We start from the raw sequence: 17,916 nt of genomic DNA, 5'->3' as shown, positions 1-17,916 counted from the left end.
TTACTCCTGCTGTGCAGAATCTCCTCCTTCCTTTAATCTTTGATCAGGAAACAAGATGATTTTAATTAAAAAGCTCTCCAGCTAATGCCTTCATTTCCTGGACTGCCTTCATTTCCAAAAGGAGGCAAAGGGGGGTAACTATTGTGTCACCATCTTGTTGAATAAATTCAAATAAATAAAGGGGACAGGTTGGGGACACACCTTAGGAAGGCAGTAGAAGAATGGCGAGTCTTGAAGTTGGGAGGAATCATGGAACTGTAGAGTTGGAAGGGACGCTAAAATGTCATCTAGCCCAACCCCATGCAATGCAATAATCACAACTAAGGGCCTCCTATCCAAGATGGAACATCTTGTAATGAGACTTTCTCATTACAGAGGATGCTCTTCATCTTCAAAGCCAGGGATGAATATTAAAGCTCCCCGGTGGTGTTTGCCATTAACTACAAAGCAGATCAAGATCAAACTTTTCATTAATTGACTTAACCACGCGCCCTCCATGGCAGGTGGGAACAAATCAGCTGGTCTGGATCCAAGTGGGATGTGCTTTATATAATTCACCTGGGGGGAGATTCTTCTTCTTAGTTCTTTTCCATATTTTGGCCTTGACTCACTGCTTCAGAAAGTAGGGGAGACATGAGAATACACATGTTTAACTAAATAAATAACTGAGGGCTGAGATGAAACAGTTAAGCAGCTAAGGAAATGAATTTAAGGGATATATGTAAGGCAGGAATAACCAGTGGCACAAATATAGGATGGGGGACACCTGGCTTGACAGCTGTACATGTGAAAAGGATCCAGGGATCTTAGGAGACCACAGGCTTAACATGAATTAACACTGTGAAGCATCAGGGGGAAAGCTAATGAAATTTTAGGCTGCATCAACAGAAGTCTAGTCTCCAAATCAAGGGAAGGAATAGCACCACTCTGTTCTGCTTTGGTGACACCCTGCCTGGAGTTCTGTGTCCAGTTCTGGGTACCACAATTTAAGAATGATATTGACAAGCTGGAAGGTGTGCAGAGGAGGGTGACCAAGATGATGGTCTGGAAACCAAACCTTAGGAGGAATGGTTGAGGGAGTTTGGGGTGTTTAGCATGGAGAAGAGGAGACTGAGAGGTGATCTGCTGGCTATTTCCAAATGTCTGAAGAGCCATTGCATGGAAGATGGTTGGCTGCTCAAGAGGGGAGGACCCAAACTGATGGATTCAAATGGCCAGAAAGGAAGGACTCTCCCACCTCCCCAGCCCGAGTTCAAACTTGCTAACATCTTTAATTAAATTGCTTTGGAAGTAGTTTACATTCCAAGATAAACATTTTCCAAACCCAGATTCACAGAATCAGATTGCATTAATGCCAACCTTAGAAACAGATCTCTTTAGATGCCAAAAAGAATCAAGAAAGCTACCATCATCATCCAGAAGAGACCCATGGTTTCAGACAGGGCAAATCCCACAATAGCATATGAAAATAGCTGCTGCTTCGGAAAAGCATTTCTGACATAGCCCATAATTAACACTCCTGAAGATTGTTCCTTTTTTTTAAATTACTTTTTTATTCAAAATTTTTAAAAAAACATATTATCCAGAAACATATCATCCTTATTTTCCCCCTTTTTTCCTCTCTCCCCCACAGAACCCACTCACCCCCACCCCCCAACTTCCCTCAGTTCCATTCTTTGATTTCTCTAAAAATGCTGTTTTCTGCATGTTACACAGTTGTATAGATCCTCAAGCTATTTAAGTGATAATTATCAATAAAATGTTTGTGAATGTTTATTCAAAACCAGCCAATGTTTATTTAAAACTGGAGTCCAGTTCGCTTTGTTTCATCTTCAAATACTTTGTAAAGGGTTCCCATTCATCTTTAAAGTCACAGTTATCCTTGTCCCATAGCTTGTATGTCAGTTTTGCCAGTCCTGAAGACTGTTCCAACACCAGCACTGGAACCGACCACTCCAACTGTGGCAGCACCAATAAATTTGGCAGCCATGCCAATGTCTCTGCTGAAAGCACTAGCTTGAAACTCCCTTAGTGTTAGTTGACTGTCTGCACCAGTAAGGAAAGTTGTGCTGCCCTCTTCAGTCCTGGCTTCTGGCCTAGACAACACCGTTGAAGAAATTGGTCTGTATAGATGTATAGATGTTCTGAACCATAGGCCCAACAGAGGACTTGTGGGAGTCACTGAGTGCAGGTATACCAAAGATGGATGTCCCAAACACCAGTGATCAGTTCTAGTGCTTGACTACAGAAAGGTGTAGACTTACAGTACAGCCTGCCAGGTCTCCTAGCCATTACACATGTATGATGTCCGTGCCCAAGCTACTGTGGATACATTATTTATACACAAAGCTGCATACATCACTTTATCTATGAGTTCCCATCGCTTCATCTGGCCAGATGACGGCATAGGTGGCAAATACTCAAAGCTTAGAGATAGCTCCCCTTTCTGGGCTCAGAGCCCAGCACCCCAAACCCCGCAGATAAGGATAACATCAAAGCAAGCCAATTAACTTATATCAAAGCAAGAGAGTATAAACATATATGAGCTCATTGCTACAACAACTACCAATTAATTGTGGGGTTATCTTGAGTACCAAGATGGCGTTAGCAAAGCTTCCGGAACAGTTCACCTTTGGTTCAACACAATAGAATTCTTGATCCAGTACACATCAAAGAGAAGGACCCAGTGGCAAGCTTGACACAGGCAAACATGAATTCGGGCAAGCGGGCAGAGCAATGGGGGGCTACATAGTCTGGGGGGACCCAAGGCTGCACCATCTCACTTGCAACAGGGGAGGAGAAAGGAAAGTTTTAGGAGTCTTGCCAGCTGTGCTCTTAGAGTGGGTGGGCTGAGATGTCCAATGGAGATGGATGCCAGTGGGAGTGGTGGGGGTGGATGGATCTATCTCAGAAGGACTTCTGAGGTAAGCCATTTGACAGTGTAACAAACTCCCTCAGAAGGTGGTGGCCCCCCTTCACTGGAGGTTTTCAAACAGTGCTCAGATGGCTATTTGCAAAAGGTTTCTTTAGCTGTGGTTGCTGCATTGCAGAGGGTTGGGCTTGATGACCTTTGGAGTATCCTCAAACTCTACAATTCTGTGATTCTATTCAGGAGGAGATTCACTGGGGAATCTCTGTCCACCTGTCAGCACACTGTAAATGAATGAAGCTGTAGTTAGACGAAGAGTGGAGAATTTCTCCTCCAGTGAAACATGCTTGGATGGCACAGAAGGCCACTTTGCACTGGCTCATACATTTGCTGTCTGCATTTCAATGATGTTTGGACTCTGAGCTCTCATGTTGCCTCATCTGAACTTAGCTTTGTGCTAAGCAGAATCAGAACCCCTTCGACTTTTTGGCATCTTTACTCTGGAAACCCCTGGCTCAGCCTCCACAAGACATGCCAGCTTATGAAAAAGCATTTGGTCTTGGCAGAAACTCAGAAGCTTCAAGAGCTGCCACCTTCTGGGGGGGGGGGGGAGCAGGGAGAGAGAGAATGAAGTTAACATATAGAATCATAGAACTGTACAGTTGGAAGGACCCTGATGGTCATATATCCCAACCCTTTGCGATGCAGGAATCTTCACTAAAGCATCCATGACAGGTGGTCATCCAACCTCTTCTTTAAAACCTCCAAGGAAGGAGAGTCCACCACCTCCCTAGGGAGATGTTCCATTGTTGAACAGCTCTTACCCCCCCAAAAGTTATTCCTAATGTTTAGTTAGAACCTCTTTTCTTGAAATTTGAATCCACAGGTTCAGGTCCTAGCCTCTGGAGCAGGGGAAAACAAACTTGCTCCATCCTCCATGCCTTTACATATCTGAAGATGGCTTTCATATCTCCTCTCCTTTTCCAGGCTAAATTTCCCCAACTCCCTCAACTATCCCTCATAAGGCTTGGTTTCCAGACCTGTGATCATCTTGGTTGCCCTCCTCTGCACACATTCCAGCTTGTTAATATCCTTCCTAAATTGTAGCACCCAGAACTGGAGACAGGACTCTAGGTAGGGTCTGACCAAGGCACAATAGAGTGGTACTATTGTTTTCCTTAATCAGGACACTAACTACTGTTGATGCACTTAGAACAGCAATAGCTTTTTTTGCTGCTGTTATCACACTGTTGACTCATGTGAAGTTTGTGGTCTACTTAGACCCCTAGATTCTTTTCACAATTACTACTGGCAAGCCAGCTGTCCCCCATCTTACATTTGTGCAGCTGGTTCTTCCTGCCGAAGTGCTGAACCTGTCCCTATTGCAATTCATTAAGTCAGTTTTCTCACAGCTGTCCAATCCTTTAAGGTCATCTTGAATCCTGATTCTGTCTTCAGTGGCACTGGCTACCCCTCCCTCTGCACATTTTATGTTCTTATCTTTCCTATACCACTGCAAAGTGATGAGCAACCCCCCCCCCCAAACCTAGCATGCGGAATTGCATATTTAAATATCATTTCCCAACCCCCATTAAACTTGTTAAACACAGAAGAGGAGGGTGTCTGTTTTCATATTCTTCCTGGGAAGAGGAACCCGTAGAATGACTCCTGGCCACTACCTGTAAGAACATAAGAAGATCCTGCTGAATCAGGTCAGTGGCCCATCTACACCAGCATTCACTAGATGCGTGCAGGAAACCAGCAGGAAGCATTCAAGCAGAACAACATAACATAAGCAGAACCCTGCTGGGTGAGACCAGTGGCACATCCTACCCAGCATCCTATCCACACCAGATGCCTCAATGGGAAAACCGCAAACAGGAACACAAGATCACCCTCCCCTGCTGCAGTTCCCAGCAACTGGTACTGATGATGTACCCAGGGCTCCAAACATCCCAAGGAAGCATCTGAACCACGCCTCTCCTAATGGTTTCTCCAGAGACACAGAAACGGATATTTCTCATTTATAAGGGGAGGTGGTGCAGCTCTGCAGACATTAACTAGGGATGAGCAAATACCTTTTGGTTCTTTAAGACTTCAGTGGAAATCAGGATCCAAAAAGGAAAGCATAATTGCAAGTTAACTGCATTTATGAGTGGGGTTTTTTTTGCAGGGGAGGGAAGTGTTTTTTATAGAATGTTATCCATATAACCCAGATAATAAAACAGAACTTTGGGACATTTACACTTAAAAACTCAACTGAAGCAAACCAAGGCTTGTATGGGATGTTGCTTTCACCAGAATAAATGGTAAAGCAGGTTATCTGGATATTTGTGATGAGATGCAGACAGGTACGTGAAGGGTACTATCACAAGAAATGAGAGAGCAAGAAGTGTGGTGCACATGACTTAGAAGATATACAGAAACATAAATCCAGCGCTTTTTTCTGGGGAGATGTAGGGGTATGCATACCCCTAAACATTTTGTGAATCTAAGTTTGGCCTCATTGAGGGGGAGTATTTCAATATGAGTAGGAAAATGAGAGTACCCTAAACATTTTTTAAGAAAAAAAGCACTGCATAAATCTATGCCTGAAGCACAAAGAGCACCAAGAATAAAAAGGCTGTATATTACATCAAGAAAAGTTTACAAATAATTAGATGTTAAAGGTAAAGGTATCCCTGACCATTAGGTTCAGTCGCGGACGACTCTGGGGTTGCAGCACTCATCTTACTTTACTGGTCAAGGGAGCCAGCGTTTGTCCACAGACAGCTTCTGGGTCATGTGGCCAGCATGACTAAGCTGCTTCTGGTGAACCAGAGCAGCGCACAGAAACGCCGTTTACCTTCCCACCAGAGTGGTACCTATTTATCTACTTGCACTTTGATGTGCTTTCAAACTGCTAGGTGAGCAGGAGCTGGGACCGAGCAACAGGAGCTCACCCCGTTGCGGGGATTCAAACCGCTGACCTTCTGATCAGCAAGCCCTAAGCTCTGTGGTTTAGACTACAGTGCCACCCGCTTTAGATGTTACCTATCCCAAATTTCTTGAGAGGCTTGCAGAAGTGACAAATGCATTTTTTTAACGTGTTCAGTGAAATCCCACCAAACTCAAACAAAAGAGGTTACATTGTCTTTCCTTTAAAAAAACATAGGTGTACCAGGTTCATGTAATGCAATTCTCCCTATAGTACACCATAATTTCAATGTTTTCCATCTTTGGAGCAAAGCTTCTGGGACGAGTGAAAAAGGGATAGACTTTATTATTTATTTAATTGCATTTGTACCCGGTTTTTTTACTGGAAGAAGCTCAAGGTGTTTCCCTCCATCCTTGTTTGATCCCCACAACCACCCTGTGGGGTAGGTTAGGCTGAGAGGCAGAGACTGGCTTTCCAGTGAGCATCATGGCTGATGATGTCAGACAGAACCAGAGGTGAGGAGACTTCGGAGAAGCCAAGGCGAAGCCGGGACCCAAGGTAGAGGAAAGTACTCTTTGGTGAGAGAATGCCAGCAGACATTTAACATGGCAAAACATGTAGCAAAGAAAGGTACTGGAAATCTAGTCTGTAAAACCTTAAATATGTACCCTTTTGATAGTTCTCTCCAAAGTAGCCCACTTCTGTAGCACAAAGACAGACTTACAAAATTCTCCAAAGGTCAGATTCATATATATTTTTCCATACAGCAATGAGAAAAAGTTACACAAGCAGTAAAACGTTGATTGCTTACAGAATAGCAAAAGGTCCTAAGCTGTTGGTAAACAAAAAACATTAATTCCATTCTTGTCTAAAACAAAAGAGGCTGGTTAAAGCCATGCGGCTGGAGGGAGCAGCTCAGAACTCCTCACACATTAAGTTCACATGTAGACTGAGTTCAGCAAAAGACTTGAGGCCCATTTTCTCCCAAGATGAGGGGAAATGACATAGGCTATGCCTGGCAGGGCAGTTCACTCCATAGCATTAACCCTGCCATGCAATTATTAGACTCAAGCATGTTGGTTATATGAGACTAGTTTCCCTACAAGTCCAGGTGCCTTGAAGTCTAGAAGGAGAGGGCTAGTACCCAGGATAGCTATGCTCTGCCTACATGGTCAGAGGCAGCAATGCTTCTGAACAGCAGTTGCTTGAAGTCACAGGAGGGGAGACACCTCTTTGTGCTCAGATCCCACTTGTTGGTTTCTAGGTGTATTGTCAGCTACTGTGGAACCAGATGCTGGAGTAAATGCTCCCCATTATCTACCTGATTCAAGAGGCAGATCCCAGAGAGGGTGCACCCATCAAGCCAGCTGAGTATTTTATTTAAAAATTGAGGCAGAAAATCTGTCTAATGCCTCAAGTGCAAGACTGTCCATCAAGCTGCGACAGTCAAAGCAAAGGAGATTGTGAAGGAAATATTAAACAAATGTATTGAGCGAGCATTAATGTGTTACTTTGCAGGAAAAAAAATCTTTCCATGCTAGAAACTGTCTTAAAAGGAAGCCACAAGAGAGTCACCTTCCTGTATAACTAAAAAATGGAGTTTTAATGTTATAAAGATTCAATGTCAGCCTTCATAACACCTGTGTGAATAGATCTTTCCAGGCTGTGATTCCTGCATTTCAGGGGTTGGACTAGATGGCCCTTGGTGGTCCCTCCCAACGCTACAATTCTACCCTTCTGTGATTCATTGGAGATTTTTCAGCAGAAGTTGGATGGTCATCTGCCAGGGATTCTTTAGCTGTTGTCCCTGCATTGCGCTGAGCTGGGAAAGCATTCAGTGACAGAAATGCAGTAATGGCTGGTGGCCAGTGCATTTCTGTTATTTACTTCTTAAAATCATAGAATTGTAGAGTTGGAAGGGACCCCCAAGGGTAGTCAAACCCATTGCAATGCAGGAATTCACAGCTGAAGAATCCCTGGCAGTTTGCCCCTTGACCTCTTTTGAAAAACTTCCAGTGAAGGGAAGTCCCCTACCTTTGGAGGTCATCTGTTCCTCAGAATGTTATTCTTAAGGTTTACTCAGAATATTCTTTCTAGAGGGTGGAGTTGACCATCTATATTTTAAAATATTGTAAGAGCCTTTAGGATGGAACAGAGAAGAAAACACAAAGGAGGTATCCAGAGAGCGATTAAAAAAATAAAATTATTATCTTATCCTGCCTTTCCCCAAGAACTGGGACTCAAGACGGCTTGCAAAAATTAAAAGAAACACAAATAAAACACATACAGTCTTACTTTGGTTTTGGAACAGCTTACTTCCCAAACATTTTGGCTCCCAAATGTCGCAACCCCAGAAGTGACTGTTCTGGTTTGCAAACTATTTTTGGAAGCCGAACATCCGACGGGGTTTCCGCGGCTTCCGATTGGCTGCAGGAGCTTCCTGCAGCCAATCGGAAGCTGCACTTTGGTTTCTGAATGTTTTGGAAGTCAAACGGACTTCCTGAACAGATTCCGTTCGACTTCCAAGGTACGACTGTAAAGCTAAAATCACACAACACTAATAGTTTAAAAAAAAATTCTCATATAATTTAACAATAAATATATTTAAATACTGATAATAAAAACAGCACAGCACTATTTTAAACCCTTTCCCTTAAAATAAATAAATAAAGTGAGTTCCCAAAGGCCTGTCAGAATAAAATGATCTTCACCTGCCAGCAGAAGGACAGCAAAGAGGGAACCAGTGTAGCTTCTCTATGGAGTTCTAAAAGTTGGAAGCAGCCACCAGTGACATGGCTCTCTCCAATAACCCATCTAGTGTGCCTGTGAAGGTGCTATGAAAAAGAGAAGAGTCTCCCTTGAAGATCTCAGAGCCTGGTTTATATAGGAGGATATGGTCCTTCAAATAGTCATCCAGGGCTTTATAACTGGGAATTTGAATTGTGCATGGAAACAGACTGATGGCCAGTGAGTGGAGCAGTTGTAACACAGGAGAGTTGGCATCTGAAAGCCTCTACTTCTCATATTCAACAAAGGGGGCAGCTGCTGTCATTTTTTGCCTAACTGCAGGAGGGGAGAGTGCTCTTGTGCTCAAATCCTGCTTGTGGGTTTCCCATTGGGCCATCCAGTTGGCCACTGTAAGAACAGAATGCTGAACCCAATGCCCCATTGGCCTGATCCAGCAGACTCTTCTTGTGTTCTTACGAAGGAAAGCTTTCACAGCTTCACAGAACGGCTTGCAGGTGACTAATACTCAAAGCAATGTCCAAGCGTTTGAAGGAAAGGAGGAAAGAAGGGAGGGGGAAAAACCTGACCTTGATGCATTTCTCTGGCTCTCGTCCATGATGTGATGATGCCAAAAGAGCTCAAAGTCCCTTCTGGCTGCATTGAGCTCCTTGTCTTTGGCAGATCACATCTAAATTTCTGGAACGTTACATGTTCACAGTTGCAAAGCTAACAGTAATTAGGGAAAAAACCACTCTGTGACCAGAATAAGGCGATGGGGGGAGATATAATGAATCACACATGAAAGGGGCATCACTCCACTGGAAGAAAGTCAAGCACTGCAGATTTCCAAAGGTAAAAGCTGGAATTCCTGCCGCTTTTCTTGCTTGAGGGGCCTGCATTGTTCTGTTTCAAAAGAAGGACTGAGGATGTCTTCCTGCATGAACGGAACAGAGGATGCCGAACGACACAGGGCAGTTCCAGCAACATGGATGCCCATTTAGCTGTAGCCTTAGATGGCTGGCACAGGAAGGGCAACTGGAAGTGCCATAGATGACTGGCAGAGCATCTGCTATGCATGCAGAAGGGACCAGGTTCACTCTCTGCTAATGCCATCTCTAAGCAAGGTTTGGAGGCACTCCTGCTGGAAACCCTGGGAAGCTGGCTACCAGTCAGTGTAGACAACTCTGAGCTACATGAACCAAAGGCCTGACTCAGTAGAAGGCAGCTTCCTTTGTTCCTAAGTGACATTTAACCCAGTGGGTGGGTGTCGCTAAGAGTGTCTAAGTTCCGGGATAATGAACGTGAAGAGATTTGAATCAGGCAAGGTTTTAGGGGGTTGAGGAATACATTTCATCAAGTGCCTGAGGGCAGAATACTGGGGCAAGCAGGGTGAAAACCTCAAATAGTTAAGGACATCCCAGGAGCTTTTCTTGTTGCTCTGCAGCTGTGCCTTGTGAAAATCCAACCTTGTCTGCTGAACCAGATAAGGACACTTGGGTCTCTAACAATGAATATGTGTTTAGGAGTACCTCCAAGCTAGGCACCTCAGAGGAAGGGCAGCCCCACCCAGAACAGGCAACTCGCCAATTTCCTAAACATGCTTAGTTTATTCAAGTTGCAGTTAGCTTATTTTTTAATTTCTATCTTGCCAATATTGTTTTATAGATTGTAAATATTTCATGAGTTTCATTTGTTAAACATATGATGTGACATGCTTTTAGTTCCTGATTTTTTATAAGTGCTGTATAGGTCTTACTGATTAATTGTTAATTGTATTATATGATTTATTGTGGACAGTTCTGGTGGCCTCACCTCAAAAAATAATTTTGTAGAGTTGGAAAAGATTCAGAAAAGGACAGTCAAAATGATGAAGTGTGTGGAGCAACTCCCCTATGAGGAATGGTTGCTGCCTTTGGGACTTGTACTCCTAGGGGCCAAGGTCCTTTTAGACCCCCCCCCCCATAAAATATCTGAGGGATGCAGGTGGCGCTGTGGGTTAAACCACAGAAGCCTAGGACTTGCCAATCACAAGGTCGGGGGTTCGAATCCCCGTGACGGGGTGAGCTCCTGTTGTTCGGTCCCTGCTCCTGCCAACCTAGCAGTTCGAAAGCACATCAAAGTGTAAGTAGATAAATAGGTACCGCTCTGGTGGGAAGGTAAACAGCAATTCCGTGTGCTGCTGTGGTTTGCCAGAAGCGGCTTCGTCATGCTGGCCACTTGACCCAGAAGCTGTACGCTGGATCCCTCAGCCAGTAAAGTGAGATGAGCGCTGCAACCCCAGAGTCAGTCATGGTCAGGAGTCCCTTTACCTTTACCTTATAAAATATTTGAAGGGGCTGGGGGGCCCTAATGTTGATGGGCATTGCCATTCAAATGGTGTGTGGGTGCCACGTTTTGTGATCAGTTATGTGGGGTGAGGCTTACCTGAGCCCCCCAATATTTTATTCAAGTTGGCACCCCTGTACTTGTTAGTTTAGGGAAAAGGCAATTAAGAGGCAACATGATAGAAAGCTGTTTGAGAACTTTTTTCTCCCTCTCTCATAACAACAGAACTCATGGACATCCAATGAAGCTTCAGGACAAATAAAAGAATGCCTTTCTTCATGCACTGTGTCGTTAACCTATGAAACTTGCTCCCACAGGAGGCAGTGGTGGCTACAAACCTGGATGGCTTTACAAGAGGATTAAACAAATTCAGGGAAAAGGCTGTTGATGGTTACTTGATAGTATGACTGTGCTCTACCTCCATGGTTAGAAGCAGCAATGCATTGGAATACTAGTTGCTGCAAACAATGGGGGATGTGGGTGGTGCTGTGGTCTAAACCACTGAGCCTCTTGGGCTTGCTGATCAGAAGGTTGGTGGTTCGAATCCCCGTGGCAGAGTGAGCCCCCGTTGCTCTGTCCCAGCTCCTGCCAACCTAGCAGTTTGAAAGTATGCCAGTGGAAGTAGATCCCTCCTCTTTATTTATGCTTCTTCACCAACAAAATACACAAAAAGAAAGTATTTACGTCATTTGTTACAAATTACAGCATTGACCAAAAAGGATAAATTTATATAATTGACAATAAATCTTCTTGTAGTTCACTGACTTCCCCTCTTCTCCATACTTAATTTCTACTTTACTAATTTTTTGCATAAACCTATCTATTAATTTTACATTTCTCCTGTATCCTTATTTCTTACTTGGTACAATTGCAGAGGTTATTCAAAAGCCAGTGGAAGTAGATAAATAGGTACCGCTGTGGTGGGAAAGTAAATGACGTTTCCGTGCACTCTGGCTTCCTTCACAGTGTTCTGTTGCACCAGAAGCGATTTAGTCATGCTGGCCACATGACCTGCAAAGCTGTCTGTGGACAATTGCCGGCTCCCTTGGCTTAAAGTGAGATGAGCGCCGGAACCCCATAGTTGCCTTTGACTGGACCTAACCATCCAGGGGTCCTTTCCTTTTACCTTTTTATGTGCTAGAAACCACAGGAGGGCAGAGGGCTCTTGTGCTCAAATCCTGTTTGTGATTTTCCCAATAAATGCATCTGGTTGGCCACTGTGAGAAGAGGATGCTGGACTAGATGGGCCATTGGCCTGATCCTGTAGTTCCTATGCTGTACTTGTGATGCTCTGTTCTGTTATTGTTATTAAGTGTTTGTAAGCCGCTTTGAGATTCATTTGAATGGAAAGAGGAATTAGAAATAGAATAAATCAAATCAATGTTAACATGGGGAAATGATGGCATTACAGCTGATGGAGCTATGAGATTTGCATTGAGCCTCCTGTGTGGTTTCAGCATCCCTAAACCTCCGTAGCTATTTTTGGTTTTCTTAACATCACTGCCATGGCAATTTCCACCTGGAGTGAATGAGACCCTGTGCTGGTAGACACAGCTTGCTGAGTCAATCCCCCCCCCCCGCACTTCTTGAATATTCAGGGGACCTGGGAGCAGGTGTCAGCTTAGCCCTCCCCTTGTGACAAGTCCAAATGCTGCGATTCCTGCACTGGACTGTATGACCTTTTGGGTCCCCTCCAACCCTCCAGTTCTATGATTCTAGTATTCTACGACTTGCAGAGAGACAGAACCCATTCCTGGATTACAGTGGTCACCGCCCTGCCTGATCCTCCTGAAAGGAACTAAAATGAACCATTAACAAATGACAGATTTGTGTTCCTCTTACCCAGCAGACACTGTTATGTCTAACGCTAACCTGGAACAGCTGATAACACGAGGAGCTTTTGCTGCTGTGTGCATGGAGGGGGCGGGTCCTAGGACCAATCACACAATAACTTCCTATCTGAACATTTCTGGGTCATGCCTTGATTGGCATTAATTTCTCCTACCTGTGATGTGGGGTGAGTATTCTTTGGTTGGTTGGTTTTCCTCCTAGGATGGGGGAGGAGGAGGCATCTACAAGCCTCACTTTTTGATTCCAGCAAAATTTGGCTGAATGATCCCTCCTTTCCACAGAGAATCATAGGACGGTAGAATTGGAAGGGATCCCCAAGGGCCCTATGAGCCAGCCCCCTCCAATGCAGAAATCACAACTAATGCATCCTTCAGAGATGGCCAACCCCCCTCTGCTGAAAAACCTCCAAGGAGGTCTGCCACCTTCTGAGGTCATCAGTTCCACTGTTGCTAAGCTCTAGTTCACTAGAGTGCTCTGGAAGACCAAAGCTGCCTGTGGCCTCTTTCTTGATAATTTCACTGCCCACTCCTTCCAAATTGGTGCAGCTACAATGGTCTCAGATTGTGATCTCCCACCTAACATGGATAAGTCTTTGGGCACATGGTGCTCCACCACCTATAAAAACTATGTGTGCTTAGTGGCCTCTGAATTCACAACATCTTATTGGTTTTCTTGTTCCACAGGTATGGTGCCAGGAGAATCTGGATTTGTGGCCACAGCATCAATCACTGAGCATGTACGCATGCAAATTCTACGTCATGGGGCAAGATGCTGGGCCTTGGTCTGGGAATTCAGAGGGATGCACTGGCATGAGCTCATGCCATGGTATCTGCCAGGATAGTGGCCACTGGCTCTCCTGTTGCCTTAATTGTCCAGTTGGGAGAGAATGATTTAGGATCAAGAAAAGGCATTGAACTGATCTGGGCTATACATGCTAACCTGGATTCTCTCCATGTCAGGGAAAAAGGCAGGGAATAAATAAATAAACAAATAAAACATGCCAGAGGACCACAGGAATGCTTTCATTGGAATTCTAACTTAATTTGTCCAAGAGTCCCTTGCACAGAGACACAGCGAGAGATTTTTCCCACTGCCAAAAAATCCCAAGAAGCTGGGCTGCCTCTCCCAAATTATTCTGGGAATGGGAGCATCTTGAGAGCAGATGCCTGAGCATGGGGCTGTGGAAGGTTCTAGAAGCCTAGGACCTAGCCTGATCCAAACGTGGTGCAGTCAAAGCCTGCAGTGGGTGGCCTTTCCTGGAACTACATCCCTCTGTGTGTTCAGCTGGTGAAACAAACATTAGGAGGTCTTCCTTTGAACTCCTGGGTCTTGGCCAAGAGGACACATGCGAGGTCACACCCATTTTAAAGAAAAATCTACCCACCCTTCTGCTAGCTCTTGCCTCTGCATTTAAGAAAGCTGGTGACTGAAGGAAATACTGGTGAAGCACTAAGGTTGCCACCTGACCATCACTAACTCACCTACCCTGTGGTCTGGAAGGCATGATGTCTAGTGCTGGATGTGGGAGTGGGACAGGAGATGGAAGCAGAACAGATAGTCTCAGCTGGTTCTGACTTTATCCCTCTGGCCCATTTTTAGGGTATCAAGCTGTGCTCCAGCTTACAAAACTATGGAATTGTAGAGCTGGAAGGGAGCCCATCATCTCGTTCAACCTGCTGCAGTTCAAGAACAGCATCTAAGGCTCAATGCCTTTCTTCTCTCTAAAAATTGTCCCAGAGCTGCATCAACAGAGGTCCAGAGTCCTGATCAAGTCATAGTCCCATTCTATTATGCCTTGGTCAGACCCCACCTGGAGTCCTATGTTCATTTCTGGGCATCCTAGTTAATGGAGGGTATTCGCAAGCTGGAAGGTGTGTAGAGAAGAGTGACAAAGATTATCAAGGACCTGGAAACCAAGCCTTATGAAGAATGGTTGAGGGAGTTCGGCATGTTTCAGCAGGAGAAGACTGAGAGGTAATTAAAAGGCCACCTTCCAATATCTGAAGGGCTGTCCCATGGAAGATGGAACAAGATTGTTTTTTGCTGCTCCAGAGGGCAGGACTCAAACCAATGGCTACATTATCTCCCAAGAGAGATGGATGCTAACCAACCAAACTGCTGCTTTTGTGATGCACATTGTGTGGTGAGACCAAAGTAAGCACTCTATGGTTTTCTACTTGCACTCTTTGCAAAGACTTTGCCCCTGCAAGTTGTGCAGGCTAGTAGGTAGAGGCAGAGTTCAATCATCTGCATTACTGATGGAAGGCAAATATTAGGCCTGTACTTCTTACATGCCTTTTGGAAAAGTGCACATTAAAATTTAGATTCCAGTATAATTCATTCAAGTCATTCAGCATTAGTGAGCTGATTCAACCACAGTTGCTGTAAACCAGGGGTTGGCAACCTAAGGTCCATGGGCCAAAAGCGGCCCATGGGGGTCCTTTAACTGACCCATGGACCCCTGCCACCTGCTCGGGGACCCCCACTGCCTGCTTGGTCAGCTCCTGTGTGCCGCGCTAAACTGGCGCAGAGCGGAGCAGGGATTGCCTTCCACGATGCTGGCCAGTTTCCCAATGGCTGCAGGAAGCTGTGCATGCCTCCTCTGTGCCGGAAGGAGCGTTGGAAATAGCGTTTGCACATGTGTGCTTGCGCATGTACACACACACTCCAGGCATCTGCGGGACCGTGAACCGGCCCAAGCCCCAAATCTTTGCCGACCCCTGCTGTAAACTATAGAATGCAAGACAGCTCTTGTGCTCTGGTTCCATTTGTTGGACAAAATGGGTCATTTGGCCTGATCATGTTCTTATGCTCTTGTGCATGGATCCTATTGAGGGTTTCCATTTGAGGCATCTAATTGGCCATCGTGAGAACAGGATGCTGGACTAGATGGGCCTGATTCAGCAGGCTCTTTTTATGTTCCTATGCATGATGAACCAGTGCCGCCGTGCACACTCTGCAACTGGGCATACCACAAACTGAGCATTTCAAAAACCAGCCACCTGGAGTTCAGCAATATTTCAAAAGTGTTATCGGATCCCAGAGAAATCCTAGATAATCCCGAGGTCCCAGTTGACTTTGTTGATTAAATTATTCTTGGCCCATCTCTCGACGCCTCCTCTCCGTGCCAAATTACACACAGCTGGGTGTCCGCCAGAACCTCTTTGCTGTCCTTTGCTGAAATCAACAAGCCTGGAGTGTGTAATAGTGCATTTATCTCCCAGTGATTGCAACAGGACTTTGGCACAACTCAATTTCCCTTGGATTGCAGTTGTTGGGCAGTGGCAATCATAGATGATCATGGGGATTCACTTGGCTAACCATTTATTTCTCTGTTCTGCACTGCATGATTTGTGCATGAATCCTGGGAATACAGGGGCTCTTTGGGTGGGGGTTTCCTACATCCAAGAGATAGGCAAGTCATGTGGAATTACAAATATAAGAACATAAAATCAGCCCAATGGCATCCTATTCTCACAGTGGCCATCCAGATGCCTTTGTCTGGAAACCCACAAGCAGGATTCGTACTAGAGCACTCTGATCTCTTGTGGTTTCCAGCAGCTAGTGTTCAGGAGCATAACTGCCTCTGACTGTGGAGGCAGAACATAGCCATCCTGGCTAGTAGCCTTTGATAGCCCTCTCCTCTATGAATTTGTATAATCCTATTTTAAAGCCATTTAAATTGGTGGCCATCACTCCTTCCTGTGGCAGAGAGTTCCATAGCTTAACTATGCACTGCCTGAAGAAGTGCTATATTTTATCTGCTCTGAATCTTCCCACATTCAGCTTCATTGGATGTCCCCAATGTCTAGTGTTATAACTCCACACCTGCACTTTTCCCATGCCAGGCACCATTTTATAAACTTCCATCATGCCACCTCTTACTCTCCTCTTCTCTAAATTGAAAAGCTTCAAACTCTGAAACCTTGGTTCATACGGAAATCATGCCTTCATCATTTTCCAGCTCTACAATGTCCTGTGTTCTCTTTCAATGTGTGGGTTGCTTCCTCTAAATCTTGCACTGTGCAGAAAGAGAAAACCTCCCTAAATTCTGCCTAAATGCTTTATCTCTGTGATCACAAATCAGGGTAGAGATTACAGCAGTACCCAAATCTTTGCTTTCCAGTCACTGAGCAAATCCCACCAAAACCTCCCTGATCAAATTAAGTCATGAATGATTTCACCACCACCACCACCAATAATGACGTAGTATGTTTGGGGACTTGGAAAGGAGCACCACTTTAGCTAATGGGGCCTCCTGCTGCCGCTGCGCTGCTGCTGCACGATTTCTGTTCTCATCCTGAAGCAAAGTTCTTAACCTGAAGCACTATTTCTGGGTTAGCGGAGTCTGTAACCTGAAGCATATGTAACCTGAAGCGTATGTAACCCGAGGTACCACTGTACTTCAGGGATGGATTCACAACATCTCAATTGCTTTGTTCTCAGAGGCTCACTGTCACAAGGACCAGAGGAAGAACAGGAGAAGAACCTGTTTGCTGGATCAGGCCAAAGACTCATACAATCCAGTGTCCTGTTCTGGAATCACAGAATCATAGAACTGTAGAGTTAGAAGGTACCACAGGGGTCATCCAGTCCAGTCCCCAGCAATGCAGGAATCACCTTCCTAATGATACCTCACATGTAACTATTCCAAATGCGGTTGCACCACAGATTCTAATTTGATCATTACCTTCAAACTACAAAAAAAAAAGCCAACCGATCTGCAGAAAACTTGAAAAAAGAAACATTGAACATATTTTTGTAAACAAAGAAATCTTTAATAAAAATATATTTAAAAAAAAAACTAGAAGAAAAGCGATTTTGACTAAACTTTAGGACAAACTTACAGAGGGTAAGAGATGTTAGACGGTGGAACAGACTCCCACGAGAGGTTTTTAAGCAGAGGTTGGATGGCCATTTGTTAGGGATGCTTTAGCTGTGATTCCTGCATTGCAGGGGGTTGGACTAGATGCCCACTGTTGTCCCTTCCAACTCTACAATTCTATGATTCCATGATTCAATATCTTTGTGGGGAGAGAGCAGGACATAACCAAAGAGATATTGTTGCTGTATAATGAAAATGTTCTATATTTTTAAATCGGCTGATAGTCAAGTTAAATGTCACATGTGGTTTGTTTTGATTATCAGATTGCAAGTCAGGGAGCTCTCAGCCATGAACTTTCACTATGGGCTAACCATGGCAGGCATGATTCATCACCTGACGGCA

The 17,916-nt window shown here is 44.7% G+C and overlaps 1 pseudogene across 1 annotated transcript; it reads right to left on the bottom strand.

The window, feature by feature from the left end:
- Nucleotides 1-1,376: 1,376 nt before the first annotated feature.
- LOC310837100 (ATP synthase F(0) complex subunit C3, mitochondrial pseudogene) lies at nucleotides 1,377-2,712 on the bottom strand (annotated as a pseudogene). Its single transcript has 3 exons — nucleotides 2,645-2,712; nucleotides 1,912-2,123; nucleotides 1,377-1,519 (listed from the first exon to the last, which is right to left on the bottom strand). The product of its transcript is annotated as an ATP synthase F(0) complex subunit C3, mitochondrial pseudogene (transcript).
- Nucleotides 2,713-17,916: the final 15,204 nt, after the last annotated feature.

The sequence above is a fragment of the Podarcis gaigeae genome, assembly GCF_964106915.1.
Source record: "Podarcis gaigeae genome assembly, chromosome: Z".
NCBI lineage: Eukaryota > Metazoa > Chordata > Lepidosauria > Squamata > Lacertidae > Podarcis > Podarcis gaigeae.
This window is presented reverse-complemented; position numbering and strand designations above follow the sequence as displayed.